Genomic DNA, 18,523 nt, shown 5'->3' with positions numbered 1-18,523 from the left:
CTTGGCTCCTCCTGTATCCTTTAAATGAAACGGCAACTACTTACTGCTTCAAAGTCCATTCTGGCTCCAGGGTTTTCTGCACTGGTGGATGGGAGGCAGGGGTGTAACGAGGCAGCCCTGGGCAAACTGTAGCCCTGGGCAAAACCTGAGTTGGATGCCCCCCCCCCCCCCCCCATGGGCGGCCACTCCACCATCACTTAATTCAATTTTTTTTGCACCAGGACATTGGTGCCTGCAGGGGGTGCATTTTTAGACATACTTCAGCAATCCAAAATTTCAAGCATATCTTCAGGGAGATCACTTGTCATTTATGCTACCCCCCAAGTTTGGTGAGGTTTGGGACAAGGTGTCCAAAGTTATGGACTCCCAAAGGGGGTGCCCCTATCCCCCATTGTTTCCAATGGGAGCTAATAGGAGATGGGGGCTACAGTTTTGAGGGTCCATAACTTTGGCCCCTGAAACCAAACTGCACCAAACTTGGGGTGCCATCATCTCCAGATGATAAATTCCCTGAAACTTTTGGTGCTGGATACATCCAAAAATGCACACCCTTCAGGAACATCCTAGAAATTTGCCCAAGAATCTTTGTTCTGCATTGAGTTTTCTGCATTGCTGTCAATGGGGGTTGCAGGCTGGGGGGGGGGGGGCGCACATTTCTTGATAGGCACAGGTCTCTCAGGGAACTTTCTGTAGGGTTTCATCATCAGGAGACTGCCCTAATGATACCCCTTAAGTTTGGTGCAGTTTGGTTCGGGGGGGCCAAAGTTATGGACCCTCAAAACTGTAGCCTAAAAGCTGCGCCCCCTGCAGGCCAAAAATGGAAAACCACTAAAATACCCAAAAACGAACCCAGCATTTTGATGCCCCCCCCCACAAGATGATGCCCTGGGCAGCTGCCCACCTTGCCCAATGGGCATTACGCCAGTGATGGGAGGGCCAGCCAGCCTCACCAGCCTCACCTGTGTGCCATTGCATGCTGCGTCGAGGGCACAGCCGCAATGGCGGTCTTGCCTGCGCCCCTCCCTCCCTGTTCCCCGCTGACAAAGCATCTCTTTCTGGCAGGCCATGTGCTACTTCTGCAAAACACAGTATTGCTGAAAAATGCTAGTTCATCATCATCATCATCAACCTTTTATTGGCATGAGTTTAAAATACAACAGAGAGGTTGAGGAGAATCAAGTTAAAATAAGTAGGTTCAGACATTTCCAGCAGTTAAAACAATAAATAAATAAACAGACAGACAGACAGACAGACAGACAGACAAACTAAAATCTGTGGCGAATCTGTTGTGCCAGCGCCAGGAATTTGGCAACGTCTAGGGATCTCTGAGGAGACTGATCACAAAGCAGATAGAAAGATTTGACCTTGTCTGATGAGTAGGCATAGTTCTCAGTATATGGGTCTATATATTGTCTTCTAGATGAAGCACATAGTTCGCAGTCTAGGAGGATGTGCTCGATTGTTTCGATGGCTTTTTGTGAGCAGGGACACGTTCTTTGTTGGTATGGGATCTGGAGAAATCTGCCGCTCAGGACTGCTGAGGGTAGGACGTTCGGTCGGGCTAGCATTAAGGTACGTCGGATGCTAGTTCAAATCTTGCCTCTGCCAAGAAACTGACAAGTAGACCCTAGGTGAAAAGCTCACTCATAGCTTAAGCCAGGGTTCCCCAAGATGGTGCCCAAGGGCATCGTGGTGCCCACCTATACTTCCCTTGGCCATGAAACTCACTAGTAGACCATAAGCAAAAGGTTCTTTCGTAGCTTGAGGCAGGCTTCCCCAATATGGTGCCCTCGGTGTCCACTATGATTTTCAGAAGAGGGTGTATAAATTGTATCTCCTTGCAGGCCATGGATTTCAGATCTTTGACCAGAGGTGGGATCCAGCAGGTTCTCACCAGTTCCCGAGAGTGGGTTACTAATTATTTTCCAGAGTGGCCCCCTGTCTGTGCAGAAGAAGTGCGTGAAATTGTGCTTAAATTAAAGGACCACAAGGCTCCAGGACCCGACGGGTTCCCCCCAGAGTTATTTAAGAACTTTGTTGACTGGTGGTCCCCGGTACTAGCAGCTCTTTTGTTATCCTTAATTCAAACAGCTCTTGTACCATCAGATTGGACCTACAATAATTCCTGTCTTCAAGGGAGATTTTTTGCTCCCCTTCCACTCATCATCTCACATTGGCTGTCCACCATCATAAGTATATGTGCCATTGCACAATAAACTCTCTGCGATTACAAAAAACAAAAAAATCATTGGCTCCAGAAATAAAATAGGATTTCAACATGGGAAATCTACTTATCATTGTTTGATCCCTGTACTCGCCACAGCATACCATAGCAAATCAACTTTGCTTGTGGCTCCTTTGGACTGGCAAGTATTTGACTTCGTCTCCAGAGATCTAATGTGAGAAAACTTGTTAATCTAGAACTGATGCAGCGCTACTTACACTGTGAATGGTTTCACATCGTGACACTACCTGTCGTCAGTTACTCCTGATGGTATACTTAGTCCTTATGTATACCAATTAACAGGGTGTCAAACAGGGTGCCTGGCCCCAACCCTATTTAGAATTTTTTTTAAGACGGCTTCGATGAGTGGGGATTCTCGCACTGCCCTGTTTTGAATCATATAAGGACCATACCTTTACTTTTGTAGTAGTTGATGACGCTATATTACTCTCCGCATAAAAGCTAGCTTGAACGCTACTGGTACGCCAGGTTGAATATTGTGAGTCATAACAATCCCATTTTACCTTGGCAAAGTCAAAAATAATGGTTTTGCTTGTTCTTGAGCACTATTGAATGGCCAAATAACAAACAGCTCGTTTGTGTCAAACATTTTAAATACCTTGGTCTCCACTTTTAATTATAACTCCTCTTTAAGGCCTGTGCTGAAATTGGCCATTGAACGCTAAATCCATTGCAAGGCCATTAGTCAGCTATTTCGCACTGCAAGGCCTGAATTTTGTAATTCTGGTGCAGCCATTAAGGTATTTTAATGCTAAAATCACTCATGAATGGCCATACGAATCCCATCTGTATAACAGCCAAGGAAGAGTTCAAATGCTTTCTATAGTATACTCTGCCTTTCTTCTACTCACTCAGTCCCATATGTCATGGGTCTGTTTGGAGGTACAACATCTACTCCCATACAAGCAGCATGACCTTCCACTGGATACCATTGTGCTTTTAAACAACCCGTCACAAAGTTTACCTACCAGGCTTCTTTCATAGCCAAACCGAAAGGGTGGTTCCTTTGTTGAGGCGAAAATCCATGAAATGGGCCTCATCTGATGCATTGGTTTCTACTGAATGCTAATGAGCTTTCAAAGCTGGGATCATCAAAAAGAGATTGTATGATTCTAGTGGGTCACCTGATGGTACAATAAACGCTTGCTCTCCCTCGAATTTTAGAGTAATTTATTAAAATCTCTATACTATGTAATAAGTATTCATTTTGTCTTAGAACCCAAATTACACAGCCCTGACCCTGCCAGGTGGGAATATTCTCTCTACAGCCAGTCACTCAGGTGAATACAGAAAGTGCCTTTTAATGGAAAGATTTTTGTCCTCTGCAGTTCAGCTTTAATAAGAATCAACCAACACGATATTGCACCGTCTGCTACAGCTTTAGCTAGGAATAAATATCTAAACCCAGGAGTTAAAACCTCATTGATATTACAATCATTTCAATTGTGGTAACGAATGTTGGATTGTGTCTGCAAGGTATTGGAAGCGCCTAATAACTTTGAAGCTCTGGTCATCAAAAACAGACTCAAAATTTGGAGATTGTAATTATTGCCAATTGAGGTCGCCCATTTTTCTGGTATATTGCTGTTGCCTTTAATTATGCCATTAAAGGTCATATATATATATACTAATTTACTGTAGTGTGCCGAGAGGGGGGTTACTAATTGGGTCTTCTTTTCCGCTACAAATTCCATTAGGGTCCAAAATATCATGAAGTCCTGTTGTTTCCTATGTGGCTTGGTTAGCTAAGGTCGAAAACGGGATAATTCTCCCTGTTGGGCTGTTTTAAAAACATGTTTTAGAAATAGGGTAAAGTTCCTTGTTTAAGGAAAGTATCCTTCTTTTGATTTCTAGAAACAAAATTATTTGAAAGTATGAAGTATTTGACAGGCAGTCAATTAGAGGAGAAGTAGTTGTTTCTGTTGGCAGTAGACGATAGGACTTGCTATAATGAGTTTAAATTATGGACAGAAAGATACCAGCTGGAAATTAGGAATTTTTTTTACAGTAAGAGTTTTTTACAGTAACAGAGAAATCATTAATGCCCCGCCCCCAGAATTTCTGACCACGCCCCTGTCGTGCCCCGCCCAGCCCCATTGGTGCTACACCACTGTTTGAATCCCACCACCATGGGAACCTGTTACTAAAATTTTTGGATCCCACCACTGCCTTTTACCATTTTGGTTGCCCTCCTCTGGACCCGTTCCAGCTTATCAATCTCCTTCTTGAACTGCGGTGCCCAGAACTGTACACAATATTCCAGGTGAGGTCTAACAAATGCAGAATAGAAAGGTACAATTACATCCCGCGAACGAGACATTATACTCCTATTGATACAGCCCAGAATTGCATTGGCTACTCGCTTCCCTCGTTCAAATTAAAGGGCTTTCCCCTGGATCATGATAAAGAGAATGGGACTTCCCCTAGTCAATATCTGGTTCCATTCTCCTGTAGGGCTTCCTTCCTGAGAGGAAGGTGTGCCATTTGGCTCTGCCTCTTGGAACAGCCATTTTGGGGTGCTGCTCGTCTCTCGCCAAAAACTCTGTCTCCATGGCAGGCCTGCACATGCCCAGTTCTCGGTGTGCCTGCACAGAAGACCGCTTGATGAACAACAGTTGCAGGTAAGTGCAATACTGTGTCCCCCCTTTCCCCATGGCAGTATGCAAATAATAATATTGGCTTGACTTTACAGGGATGATGCAAGGTTTGCTATACGTGACTCCTTTAGATACATACGCTGCAATTGTCCTTGTTTACCCGGGACAGTCCCTGTGCTTTTGTCCTTGTCCTCGCTTAACTCACACCTCCTTTTCTTCTTTCTTGGGTGTGTCTTTAGCAACTTGCACTGTGAATGTTAACAGAAATTCTCCTTCTGCAAAGTTCAGCGGCCCAGGCTAGCCCAACCTCATCCGATCTCAGAAGCTAAGCAGGGTCGGCCCTGGTTGGTACTTGGATGGGGGACTGTGGGAAATTTGGGGTTGCGATGCAGAGGCGGGCAGTGGCAAACTAGTTCTGTTGGGCCCCTTCCGCATATGCAGAATAATGTACTTTCAGTCCACTTTCACAATTGTTTGCAAGTGGATTTTGCTGATGGGAATTTTAGTCCATGAACATCTGAAGAAGAAGAAGAAGAGTTTGGATTTATATCCCCCCTTTCTCTCCTGCAGGAGACTCAAAGGGGCTGACAATCTCCTTGCCCTTCCCCCCTCACAACAAACACCCTGTGAGGTAGGTGGGGCTGAGAGAGCTCCGAGAAGCTGTGACTAGCCCAAGGTCACCCAGCTGGCGTGTGTGGGAGTGTACACAGGCTAATCTGAATTCCCCAGGATAAGCCCTCCCACAACTCAGGCGCGCAGGAAGCTGCAGGAATCAAACCCGTTTCCTCCAGGATTAGGATACACCACGAGGCTCTTAACCCTAAGTTTCACTGGTGCTCCCCCTTTCTGGAGCACTATAGGTTGGCCACCCCTAATCTATGCTGCCGTGATAGGGCTGGCAGCTCCTAGCTGAGACATTTCTGGATATTTGAGAATGGAACCTACGGAACCTTTTTGGCCCTTGACATCTGGGCCAACTGCCACCTAATGAGACTCGCCATTCCTCCCTTTTGGGGGGGGGGGAGGGAACTTATAATCAGTATGCTGGACGCCACCCCTCCCGTTATGGGAGGGGAGGGAGCTTTTAAAATAGACTGTTGAACGCCATTTACTTTATTGGGTTTATGGTTTATCTATTAGAAATAGCTTTATGGTTTTATCGCTGCTTTTAAAATGTTTTAATTATCCTACATTGTTATTCCTATGTTGTACACCGGCCAGAGCCCCTCGGGGATGGGGCGGTATAAAAGCTTAAGGAAATAAATAAATAAATAAATAAATAAATAAAATATTTGTCGTCTGGAGATCAGTTTCCATTCTCGGGCATCCGCAGTCCTTACCTGGAGGTTGGCTACTTGGCTAAGCTCTTGAAAGGAAAGGGGGAATAAAAAAACCAACTAGAGAGGAAGGGTGGATCTGGACGGAGGCTGGTGGTGAGAAGACCAGGCCGAAATGGTTCGTGTTTGGGCCGTCCCGTTCTCTGAGTTCAGTCTCTGTTCTGGGAACACCGAGGTTAGGAACATCTCTCTCCCTCCCATTATAGAATTAGCTGGTTGAAATACAGTACACAGACTTTTTTGAAAAAGAGGATTTGCAAAGGAGGTCTGCTTTACTTCTAATCCCACCGAAACAAAAGGATTCTTTTCAGTCTTTTTTTTTTTGAATGCACAGAGGGGGAAAAAGGAGCTAGGAAACCAAATAACTGGGACTCAACTCCCCGGAAACTGAAGCTGAGATCAGCACCGAGCATGGAAAAGTTCTCTCTGTCTTGTTTTTGTAGTGGCGTAAAATCGCTTAATGCAAGGTTTTTTTTGCTGCAGAAACCGAATGCTTTCTGGAGGGGCAGAGGAGGGGCTGGTTAAATATTGACTGTTGGCTTAGTGGAAGTTTTGTTCGCTAACTCCACCTTGTGCTCTGCCAAACATAACAAACACATACCGGATGGGGTTAGTAATGATGATTGAGAGCTCTGTCCCCTGGCAAAAACCGGGAGGCAAACAGCTTCCGATCTTGTGCTTTCTTTCTTTCTTTTTTTTAAAGCGTCAAACAGTTTGATTCTTTGGAATCTGCTGTAAGATTATTGAACCCTTGCTAGAAATCATAACCGTGAGGATGAAAATGAAATCTCTGGCTCAGAATTTAATAGCAATGCAGCGTGCTTTTGTGTTTGTTTATTCACATTGCACTTTTCTCCCCAATCGGCACTTAAAGCTGCTTTTAGAGCATCATTCTCTCGTCCTCTGTTTTCTCACAGCAACCCAGTGAAGGAAGCCATGCTATTCATTTGGCCCAAATTCACCTAGTAGTGAAAGTGGGAATTCAAACCTGTGTTGCCCAGAGTCCTAATATGCCTTTATATCCACTTCTCTCATATACCATACTAGCGGGGCCTGGCCACGCGTTGCTGTGGCAATTGTCCTTCTCATCACAGTCTGCAACCCACACAGATGTCCATGCAGGTCCAAGAATCTGCAGCATAGCCTTTTGGGGTGGTCAAATGGAATCCCTCTTTCCCTTTTCAATTCACATTGTTATATGGTGGTGTCTTTTTTTTTTAGTATATGGTAACCCTTTCCATTCCACAACGGAACTGTCCAGAGTGCGAATCCCGCTGTCCATGAGGCTGGTTGACCCGCACAGTCCTGGCTTGGGTAAGGCAGAACTGGGGCAAGGAGGCTATCCCAGCCAGGCAGCAGAGGCAGGGGGGTGAGGCGCTCGGATCGAGGCCAGCTCCCTGGGTTCTTAAAGGGCCATGTGCAAAAGAAGCAGAGCCAGTAGTGTTGGTTCACCCCCACCCCGTGGACTTTCTTAGAAGAAAAAGGCAAACTCCAGCTCACTTTTAGTAAAAGAGAGCTGTGGCGAATATGGGTGAGGAAGTGGGTAAGTGGTGGTTGGATGTGAGGGAGTGAGGTGTGTGAGGATAAGCTGGGTGTGTATGAGAGTATGTGTGTTGTGTGGTAGCAGTGGGTGAGGCACAGAGAGTGAAAGTTACCTGCGTGTGAGGGGGGGAACCCCACCTGAAGTCTCACATGGCAAAGCGTGTATGTGTTTCACTTCCACTTGTATTACCTACCAGTGTTACCTATTTACTGTTTTCACTGCTCATCTCTGCCCATCTGCGTGAACATCCCAAGCCCTCAGGCCACAGACAGACAGGCTGCACGAACACTCTAAGGGTGACAGTTAAACAGAGGCAGCTTCATGGCCTGGTGCGCCAGGAAAAAGACGTTTTACCTGGCTCAGGTATGGACTTTCGACGGTTTGAAGATCCGAGTACCTGCCAGCAACAGGGAGGGACGTCCTGTGAAAATTTGGGGGCGATCCGTCCAGCAGCTTCTGAGGGACACCATCAGGGACAAACACACTGTTAGATTTTTATATATATAGATTGGCCCTCAGCAGTATCTGAAGAATCAAATTGTTCACAGGTTTTTAAAGAAGCAAACAAGTTTCGAGTCCTCAATTAGGGAAAGAATCTTATATCTTCTGGGCAATTTCTGTGTTCTTCGGTGCCATGCTTCGAAATTTATGATTTGGTTTCCAGTAGTTTCAAAATATCAGTGCTCTTCCCAATTGTTTCTCGGTATTTAAAAAGCTCCATTCCGTCTGATTTTCACCACCGCTGTCCTCAGCCCGTTATAGCGCACACATAGTCTGTAAAAACTGTAGAGGACACAAATCCTTTGGAGAAGCTAAAACCGTTAAATTTGTTTTATGCCTGGTTTTGCGTTGAGGTTTTCAAATATTTATAATGGTTACTAAGAGGTTTTTGAAGTGATGTATGGTCACCTTGACTGGGTAATCTCAAGTTTAAGTGATTTCCCTCCACCTTTTCTAAAATCCTAATGTTATTTAGGACAGGAGTTCTCAGGCCACGAATCAACACCTTCACATAGCTCATGAATCGCTGCTTGCTGTATATTCACCTTTTGTGTGGCGGATCTTCTAAGGATGCTAGTATTTGTACACAGTGGCAAAGGACAAAATTGTACCACCAGGCTATAGCTAGATGGACTCTGGTCTGATCCAGCTGTCTTGTTCATATGTTCTTATGTTCTTTAGATGGACTGGTGATTTGATTCAGTATAACGCAGTAGCTGATGTTCGTATGTCCTTCTCTTCTCAATTGCTTCCTTCGATGCACTCAGATTACCCAGCCCCATGCTTTGGAGGAAACGGGGATTCTTCAGTTGTTAAATTTAGCTTTTGGCTTCCTGGGATGCGTGGGAAAACCAACCCTCAGCACAGTTTTCGGAGTGTAATCTTTGAGTAAAAACCACCTGCCTCTCTTAGCAAGACTCCCCGGGTGCAGAGGTGCCTTTATCAGAAGTAACATCTGGTGATCCAACACTCTTGGCGTCTGGGGAAGATGCCAGGCTATTGTTAGCTGGCAGAGCAGACTGGGCCTTAACTACCGCCAGTTCTCTCTGTGTGGCGGGGAGGGGTATTTCCGCCCCACACGTTCCTTTGCAGGTTCACAGTGAGAATACTTTGTGTGGTGTAGTGGTTAAGAGCAGGTGGATTCCAATCCGGAGAACCGGGTTTGATTTCCCCACTCCTCCACCCGAGTGGCAGAAGCTCATCTGGTGAACCAGATGTGTTTCCCCACTCCTACATTCCTGCTGGGTGACCTTGGGCCAGTCACAGTTCTTCGGGACTCTCTCAGCCCCACCTGCCTCACCAGGTGTCTGTGGCGTGCAGTGGCGTGGGAGGTTAAGAGCTCATGTATCTAATCTGGAGGAACCGGGTTTGATTCCCAGCTCTGCCGCCTGAGCTGTGGAGGTTTATCTGGGGAATTCAGATTAGCCTGTGCACTCCCACACACGCCAGCTGGGTGACTTTGGGCTAGTCACAGCTTCTCGGAGCTCTCTCAGCCCCACCCACCTCACAGGGTGTTTGTTGTGAGGGGGGAAGGGCAAGGAGATTGTCAGCCCCTTTGAGTCTCCAGCAGGAGAGAAAGGGGGGATATAAATCCAAACTCTTCTTCTTCTTCTTCTTCTTCTTCTTCTTATGGGGAGAGGAAGGGAAAGGAGCTTGTAAGCCACCTTGAGTCTCCTCACAGGAGAGAAAGGGGGGGGGGTAATAAATCCAAACTCTTCTTCCTCTTCTTCACAGAACAGGGGGAAAGAATCGGAGTGCAGATCAAATTTTTACTGTTGGGTGCCCAATACATTTGCTTACTCTGTCCAAGGTTCATTTGTGTGTCTGTGTGTATTCACAATTCTCCCCTCCTCCTTCCTTCATGAGATCTAAATGGAACAGCCATGGAAGGCAGGGTTGTCAAACAACAGGTGGGATTGGGAGCTCCCCTGGAGTCACAGTGGATCTCCAGGCTGCAGGGATAAGATCCGCTGGAGCAAAAGGCTCCTTGGAAAGCTGCTGTGTATGGAATCAACTCTACTGGGGTCTCTAGCCTCCCAGCACCCTCTTCTCCTAGGCTACACCCCTAGATCTCCAGGAATTTTTCCAACTCAAAGTTGGCAGTGTCATTACCAAGACGCTTCCAGCGCGATGTCAGGATTGAACCTTTGGAGTTCATATGGGCCTTTGATGGTAAGCGTTACCTAAGAGCAGTGGTGGGATCCAAAAATTTGAGTAACAGGCTCCCATGGTGGTGGGATTCAAACTGTGCCGTAGCGCCAATGGGGCTGGGCGGGCCATGACGGGGGGCGTGGCCAGGCATTCCGGGGGTGGGGCATTCCTGGGCGGGGCTGTGGCAAGGACGCAGCCGCTGCGCTGAATGGTCCTTGGGCGGGAAACGAATGCACGCAGGCGCAGGCTGCCACGCACACCGGTGCACCTCCTGCTAGACTGCTTCAAGTTCTGCGCGCTACTGCTGAGAGGAGGGCTTAACTAAGGCAAAAATCACGTGGCAAAATCACCAATGAGTAACCCCCTCTCGGCACACACAAATAATTAGTAACCTACTCTCGGGAACCTGTGAGAACCTGCTGGATCCCACCTCTGCCTAAGAGCAGGGGTTCCCAACCTTTTTGGGCCTGCAGGTCCATTCAGAATTCCAACATGGTGTGGTGGGTGCAGGAATTAAACGGCGGCTGCAAAATGGCTGCCTGCAGGAGGGGGAACCAACCACAAAATGGCTGCTGCAGCATAATTTCAGTAATGCAGTGCAGAACCTTGAGCTGTGGTGGCCGTTTCTGCCAAAGTAACATTTAAAACAGTCTGCATAGCCAACATGGGCAGAGCTGTATAAAATGGCAGCCAGGGTTCACCTGGGGCACCGTCCTCCCCCCACAGCTGCGCCTTACCCCCAAACTCCCTGGGGAGTTCGGGGCAGGGGCACAGTTGAACGCCAGCCAACAAAGCAAGTCCCGCTAGCGCTATTCCTGAGCTCTTTGTGGAATTCAGGGGTGGGGCGAGCCTCGCTGACCAGCATTCAACAGTGCCCCTGCCCTATCTTCTGCCTTGGATGTGGGAACCTTTCTCTTCTTTCCCCCACCCTTCTGTGCTTATGTTATTCCGCTTTGCTTCTCAGGCCTTACCAGCTCATTAGTCTCCTGCTGTTGTAGCTCTGTCAGTAGTGTGGAATATAGGTTGTTTCGACACTGGGACAAGCGGTTTCTTCTTCTCTATACCATGAGACTGGAGGGGTGCCTTGGGAACTAGTAGACAGGGGTGGTGTGATCTCAAAGACACAAGGCTCTGAAGGACTGCTTCCAGTATGAGTAGACCGTACTTGCCTTGAGGCTGATCGTTCTACTTCGTTCCAGCCAGAGTAGACAATGCTTGATACTGTGTAAGGTGGTTCATGTGCGTGTCATGTACGTGCTGTGTCTGGAATGGTGTGCATGATGAATCATGAATCTATAGCGTGGGGAAGGGGGAAATTAACTCTTTCTTCTTGCACCATTTTCCCTAAAAGCTGCTCTCTTCTGCACAAGTGAAGCTTATGTATATACCCGCACGACAGTGGCGTATCTGCCAGAGGGACATGGGGGTTCAATTGACCCTGGGCGCCCCCTTTAGATCATGTGGGGGCGCCCGGCCCCACCAGGCTGCCCGGGACCGCCACCGCTGGCTAAGTTAAGTGGGGGTGGGGGGGGCACCCGGGGCAGGTGTTGCGCCAGGCGCCGTTTCCCCCCGGTTCGCCTCTGCCACACAGTGCTTTTATGTTTTTGCCTCATGGGGCAAACAGCAACTCTGGCAGAAGGTTTGAGGGTTGAGTTTTGGAAAATGGTGGAGCAGAGAAGTATAGCATTTCCTTCTTTCCATCACAGCAGCCTGGATCTGGACCCTACTTTTGCTATCCCCTTAAATGCAGGGAATTTGATCACCTAATAGCATGGGGCCCCAGCTGGGAAACTCGGAGCATTAGGCCTTTTCTCAGTCTGATGTCGTCATCTGTGTATCGACTGGAGCATAGATCAATGCTGTAAATGGGCCTTTCTCATTCTGAAAGACACTTAGCTGTGGATACATCCCATATGGTGGTTTCATTTTTCAAAGCATCCCGGCCTTTGTCTTCTCTTATCACAGCTCTCTTTGGGGGGATCTCTAGGCTACGTGGTCATCGGAACTCCCTTGTGGAGATTTTTTTTTCCCTGTGAACATAATCCCGTGCTTGTATTGCTCACAAAAGCAGGTCTGGAATAAAACACTTGAGGTGTTTTTCTCGCAGATTAATGAATGGACGGAGGAGCGCTGCGCCCTGAAAACGCCAATGCTGTACTTTGCGGACTCGTGAACTTAACAAAGGTTATTATGAATGCCTTCTGTGCTTCTCGTCGCTTGATAAATTTTCTACCTGTGTGCATGATATTGAAAAAAATCTGTGTTATACTGCTACTTGTGTGTGATTACGGATGTTATATTGTGTGTTCTAGGTGGTCATTTCTACATGCACACAACGCACACATAAACTCCCTTAGGCATACATCCTTTGAATTCTTTGTTTCTCATCATGGGAGCCTGCTTTGAAGACCAAGTTTTAAAAAAAGGAAAAAAGGAAACACTTCTTCACACAACGTGTGATTGGTGTTTGGAATCTGCTGCCACAGGAGGTGGTGATGGCCACTCACCTGGATAGCTTTAAAAAGGGCTTGGACAGATTTATGGAGGAGAAGTCGATTTATGGCTACCAATCTTGATCCTCCTTGATCTCAGTTTGCAAATGCCTTAGCAGACCAGGTGCTCAGGAGCAGCAGCAGCAGAAGGCCATTGCTTTCACATCCTGCACATGAGCTCCTAAAGGCACCTGGTGGGCCACTGTGAGTATCAGAGAGCTGGACTAGATGGACTCTGGTCTGATCCAGCAGGCTAGTTCTTATGTTCTTATGTTCTTAACTGATCACTCAGAAATATCTCACCTTGTGGTGAAAGTTCCCTTAAAAAATATAAACTCAACTTAAACATTCAGCAATCGGGAATAAGCCTGTTCCTCTCTTTTCCAACATGACGTAGTCAGGACAGTCTCTTCCACCATTGTGTAGGGATATAGCGTAGCTCTAGGAATTGGCTAGAAACTATGGTTTTACCATAGAGTTCTTGCCAATTCCTAGGGCTAACCTATGTCATCCCAAGTTTTCCCTGAACGTGATGCAGCAGAACGCAGTTGTTTTTTTTAAGGCAAGAGGTAGATGAAGAAAATAAATAGGATGGATTCTGGTGGGTTTTCTGGGCTGTGTGGCCGTGGTCTGGTGGATCTTGTTCCTAACGTTTCGCCTGCATCTGTGGCTGGCATCTTCAGAGGTGTATCATAGAGGGAAGTCTATTACACACACTGAACAAGATCCACCAGACCAAAGCCACACAGCCTGGAAAACCCACCAGAACCAGTTGAATCTGGCTGTGAAAGCCTTCGAAAATAAAATGGAGTTCAGTTTCTATCTGGCATGGATACCTGGCACGTCTTTAACAGGTGCGACTGACAGATATTCAAGAAATCAAGATTTTTGGGATATGATCTTTTGAAAGTTAGAGCTCCCTTTGTCAGATACTTTATCAGAATGTTTTCATTCTTGGAAGCTCATGCCCCAAAACGTCTTGTCTGTCTAAAGGTGCTATTGGCCTTGATTTATCTATTCTATCTCAGACCAACATAGTTGCCCTCAGAAACAGTATTCAAGGAGTATTTGCCCAGTTACACCTGGGAAAGCTGCCCCTGTTGAATTCCTGGCTAACATCTCATTCTAAAAAGCATAGTTAAAACAAGACAGCTGGACAATCCTGCCTTGATTCCATGTGCCGTGTACCGTTGCTTTAATGTTGCAAACTCATGTGCGTTGGTTTATTGCTGAGATATTCTAATAACAGAAAGTGCTTTCTGGTCTGTAAAGGTGGGTGGCTTTCCGTGTGTGTGTGTGTGTGTGTGTGTGTGTGTGTGTGTGTGTGTGTGTGTGGTTGCTCTGATTGTGCATCTATGATGTGATGTTAGTGGGTGTCTGTATTTTGAGGCAAAAGCATGAGAATGCAAAATGGCAGTGTTCCTGTTCGGTGCCACATGGCTGCAATTGTGTTGTGGCTCCGTTTTGTTCCTGTTTCATGGGAGGCCAGCTTCTCGTACGAGGGTTGTTGTGTTATGCTCGTTTGAAGCTGTTGCCTTTGTCAACACTCGGCTCCTTTGCCTCTGCATTCTTGCATTTGTCCCTCGAGTAGGTGAAGCCCCAACAAAGACAAGAGTCACTGACTTGCAGATTGCAGATGGCTCCATTTTCACGACCCATAGAGGGGGCACCAGAAAAAGATGAGGGGCAACAGGGAGGGAAGAGAAATGACCAGATGTGTTAGTTATTGTGAGACAGGAGGTCCGTATGCTCCTACTCAAGCAGAAATTTGAAAATCATGTTGTCTTTTAAAAGCCTAAATATTTAGCAGCCCCTGAACAAGCAGCTATCTTCTAAATACCTCCTCTGTGCAAGCAAATGCCAGGAAAGTTGGAGGGGGTGCAGTGTCTGGAGGGGGTGGTGTTTCAGGGGAAATGTGACATCACTTCCGGGTGACTGTCTAGGGATTTCCCTATTCTCTTTAGTCTTTACTACAGAGCAGCATGGAGGTTTTGCTGTCATTTCTGGAATTCCTCCATTCTACTGGAGGGGGAGGACGTCTGGATGGGTGTTTCCCAGCTCGTTCTCAGGGAGACAGGATGTAGTTTTTTCATCACTTCCTGGGAACCGGCTAATTTGACGGCCCCAGTTTAAATCCTTGTTCTGCGGTGGGGAGAATAGCCTGCAGCCCAGGCCAAAGCCACCTTGGATCTTTCCTTCTTCCCCTTCATCAGCAAATTGCCTGTACCTCCTCCTCCCTCCACGACCTCGCCCCCCCCCCCCCTACCCACGAGGGCTTACCCTCCCTCCCTCTTCCTTCCTAACCATGGCTCCACCCTCCCGGGAGAGACAGGCTCTACCATAGCTTAGCCGAAAGCACCAGGGCTGGGCCTCTGTGGGACAGAGGTTCCGGCGAACCTCAGCTCCCGGCCGCGAAGAAGACCGGAAGTCCATGCCGGGAGATTTTCCTTCGCAGGAACCGCTGGGCCCAAGAAGACAAAGGGAGCGTGCCATTGAGATCTCGGCGCCCGGTGATGCGACGGCAAGAAGAACTGGTAGTAGCCGGCACCAGCGGAGGAGCGCTTCGCGGCAGCCGGAAACGCTGGATGGCCCTGCCAGCCTACCAGCGATCGGGAGGCTTCCGCAATGGCGCCTAACGCACTGGAGCGCACGTCGCTTCAGCGGCCTGCCGGTCCCCATTGATGCCCCACCCCTCAGTTCGAGGCCGCCAGCGAGGCTCACCAGCGGGCGCCAGCCCCGCCCGATTGAGGCGAGTTCGCTGCAAACTCCCCTGACTCCTGAGGAAAATCAGAGGAGGAGGAGGAGCGCCACTCTTCAGACATGCAGGCACTGCCCATGGGGTGCAGGGAGGGGAGGCTTCCCAGACCAAGTGGCGTGATGTCGGCCTCCCTTCGCAGAGGCAATTAGTGGAAAATGGGATGAGGGTGGCCATGAGGGAGTGAGATGCTAACCTACCATGCATCCCATCATCAGGGCAACAGGGGAGGCCAGCCATCCCACACCCCTTAACCCTGCCAGGTCAGCGGGCACCAGGACCCCCACGCCTAGGGGATCCAACACTGGAAGATAGTGAATTCAGCTAAGGAGAGATCGTGAGGATGACTCCCCTGACCATTTCTCTGATAATGAGGCCACCCAATCAGAATACTGATCATCCTTCAGGCCTTTTTGATCAGAGAATCTCACCTTGATCATTAAAAAACTACATGCCTGAACTGATTAGACTCCTTCTGACGCTGGAGATCCATCCGGCCCCTCACCCTTGTGCAAACTCCATCGAGTATGTCCCAAAGAAAGGGATATTTTTCCCCTCAGGAAGACAGATAAAAGATTCCTTCCCGAAGTGCCAGAGTTCTTCCAACGCCGTGAGATTAAGAGAGAATGGGCTACCCCCCGCATCCAGTAAAGCCCCCTTCTAGCAGCTCTCGCACCCCTCAGTGTATTTCCAATGTCACGCCTGCATTCCCTCATAGACGCCTCGTGGTGCAGCTCTGTGTCAGGGGACTGGGTGTCCGGGCGGACGGGAACTATAAGTGGACCAAATGGCAAGAGGTCAGATATGACTCTCAAAGGGGTTTCATGCAGGCCGGCAGCCATCACTAAGGGCCCTGGCGGCGCCACAGCGCCAGGGCTACTCATCGCTATTTCGGCTGTCCTTGGACAGGATCCTCAAGAGAACAATCGGTGGGACAGGCAAGCAGCGGGTCATGCTCCAGCTCTCATTTCTCTCTTTGCGGACTCCTACATTCGATGCCTTACTCATGTCTGCAGGTGATGGCCACCACGGTAGGCTGGCTTACACGGGCTGCGTAGCTTGGCAAGCAGACCTCACTTCCAAACAGCTGGTGGCGGCTTCCACGCCTTCCAGGAAGCGTACTATTCGGTCAAGAACTGGACCAGATCCTGTGGAGACACGAGGGACAGCAGTTACGCTAAAGTCCATCAGAGGGGAGAGCCCCTGGCTGACCCAGGGGCTCGCCTCCACCACCTTCCTCGGACACGACGCTACCCAGACCAGCATCGGACGGCAACCCATGGCAACCTCAATATCGCCAGGCTTAACGGGACAAGCTCTCCACCAACTCTTCAACAACTCCAAAGTATCGGTAAGCCATTCCGCCCCCCCTGGCCAAATACTGACGCCATAACCCTGCCAGTGGGTCGCTGGCAGCAGTTCAACATCAGTGGTCAGGGCGATCACGCGGACGGTGGACGTCAGGCTGTCCGCCAATCGGCTACTCCATCGAATTCCAACTGTTTTCCCCCACAACGCCTTTCGCAGCCCCAGCTGTCCTTAGCGTCTGATTCGCGCACGCAGGACCCAATAAGCAATTCCCACACCAGTCAGTAACATCGAGCAATAGAACCGTGCCAGAATTGAGCTTATCCTCAGGATTTTCTCACTTCTTCACAGTCCCAAAGTTTAAACGGGACTGGCGGCAACTCAATCTCCCTGCCGGTCATCAGGCACATCAAGCTCCAACGCCTTCATGGAAAACACTCCGTCAATAGCGAACATCTTCGCTTCCGAGATTTCAACTTCGCTGGACTTCACTGAGCCCACTCTACATATTCCTATCAACCCTGCAATACCCCCGAAGTATTCCTAGGTTCAAGGGGCCAACGGAAACAGTTTCGGGTTTCCTGCTTACCCCGCCACAGCCCCCCTGTGTTTCTTCCAAGGTGCTTCTCTCGCACTCCATTACCAAACTGCGCCGAAGCAATCCACGGTACCTGCACCTGGACGAGGTACTCATTCATCTCGGTCAATGTACAAGCAACCTAAGACGTACAGTACAGGAAGCTCCACAGCTGCACGGCTTCCTGGTCAAACCTGAGAAGAGCACTCGGCCCTGCCCTGTGACCATGGAATACCTAAATAAGTAACTACCGCATATCCACGTAATACCCTTGGTCCCCGGGTTTAAGAGGTTACACAAAAGGAAGCAGATACAGCAGCTATATCGACTCAATAGTCCTCTCTACTCGGGCCTGGCAAGTCTCGCTGGGCCCTTTAGCTGGTGTCAGTCTTCGACATGGTCCAATGGGGAAGACTACATGCCCGGCCACTACAATGCTTCCTTCGCCCAAACTCCACATCATGGAAAACGGGACAGGCAGATCGCCATCACCTCAAAACTAAAAAGAACTACGGGTGGACATAGGAACACAACCTGACTTCCAGGGAAAGGTCTTCCTGTACCGGGACCGTCACTCGTTAGTCACAGACGCCAGTCTATCGGCTAGCCACTTGACGAGTAACTTCAGTCTGCAGGGAACCTGATGAAGCGGAGGGAGACCACCCTGTCTATCACCGTTGGAAACCAGAGCTGACGCTCTAGCCCCTCTCTGGCGGTTCCAGACGATGATTCGAGGTCATACCGCCCTAGTCCAAGACCGACACAACACCCACGCCAAGGCTCTGCCCCAACAATCAGGGGATCAATGGCTCATCCAAATGCAGACGAGAAGCCCTGTGTATCCTGAACTGGGGCGAGGCAAATCTCCTATCAATAACGTATGGTCACACGCTAAACGAACACTACAGCAGACTGCTCAGCCGCCAGACGCATTTCGAGGTGCAGGAGATCAAACCGTCTTATCAGCCTCATATCAAAACAGCTGGGAGAGCTGCATTAGACCTCTTTCTGGCTACG

General features: G+C 48.6%; 1 protein-coding gene across 7 annotated transcripts in view; it reads left to right on the top strand.

Annotated features, from left to right (window-relative positions):
- Positions 1-18,523, top strand: part of LZTS3 (leucine zipper tumor suppressor family member 3) — a 91,256-nt gene that overhangs the window by 59,095 nt on the left and 13,638 nt on the right. For 3 of the 7 annotated variants that reach the window (XM_048509949.1, XM_048509955.1, XM_048509947.1), the window contains exon 2: positions 12,482-12,558. The exons of the other annotated variants lie outside the window; for them this stretch is intronic. The gene's annotated coding sequence lies outside the window, so the exon portion shown is untranslated. The remainder of the gene's footprint in view (positions 1-12,481; positions 12,559-18,523) is intronic. 7 annotated transcript variants of the gene reach the window in all.

This window comes from Sphaerodactylus townsendi, linkage group LG10 (genome assembly GCF_021028975.2).
Source record: "Sphaerodactylus townsendi isolate TG3544 linkage group LG10, MPM_Stown_v2.3, whole genome shotgun sequence".
Lineage (NCBI taxonomy): Eukaryota > Metazoa > Chordata > Lepidosauria > Squamata > Sphaerodactylidae > Sphaerodactylus > Sphaerodactylus townsendi.
The sequence above is the reverse complement of the archived record's forward strand: the minus strand, read 5'-3'. Positions and strand labels throughout refer to the sequence as shown.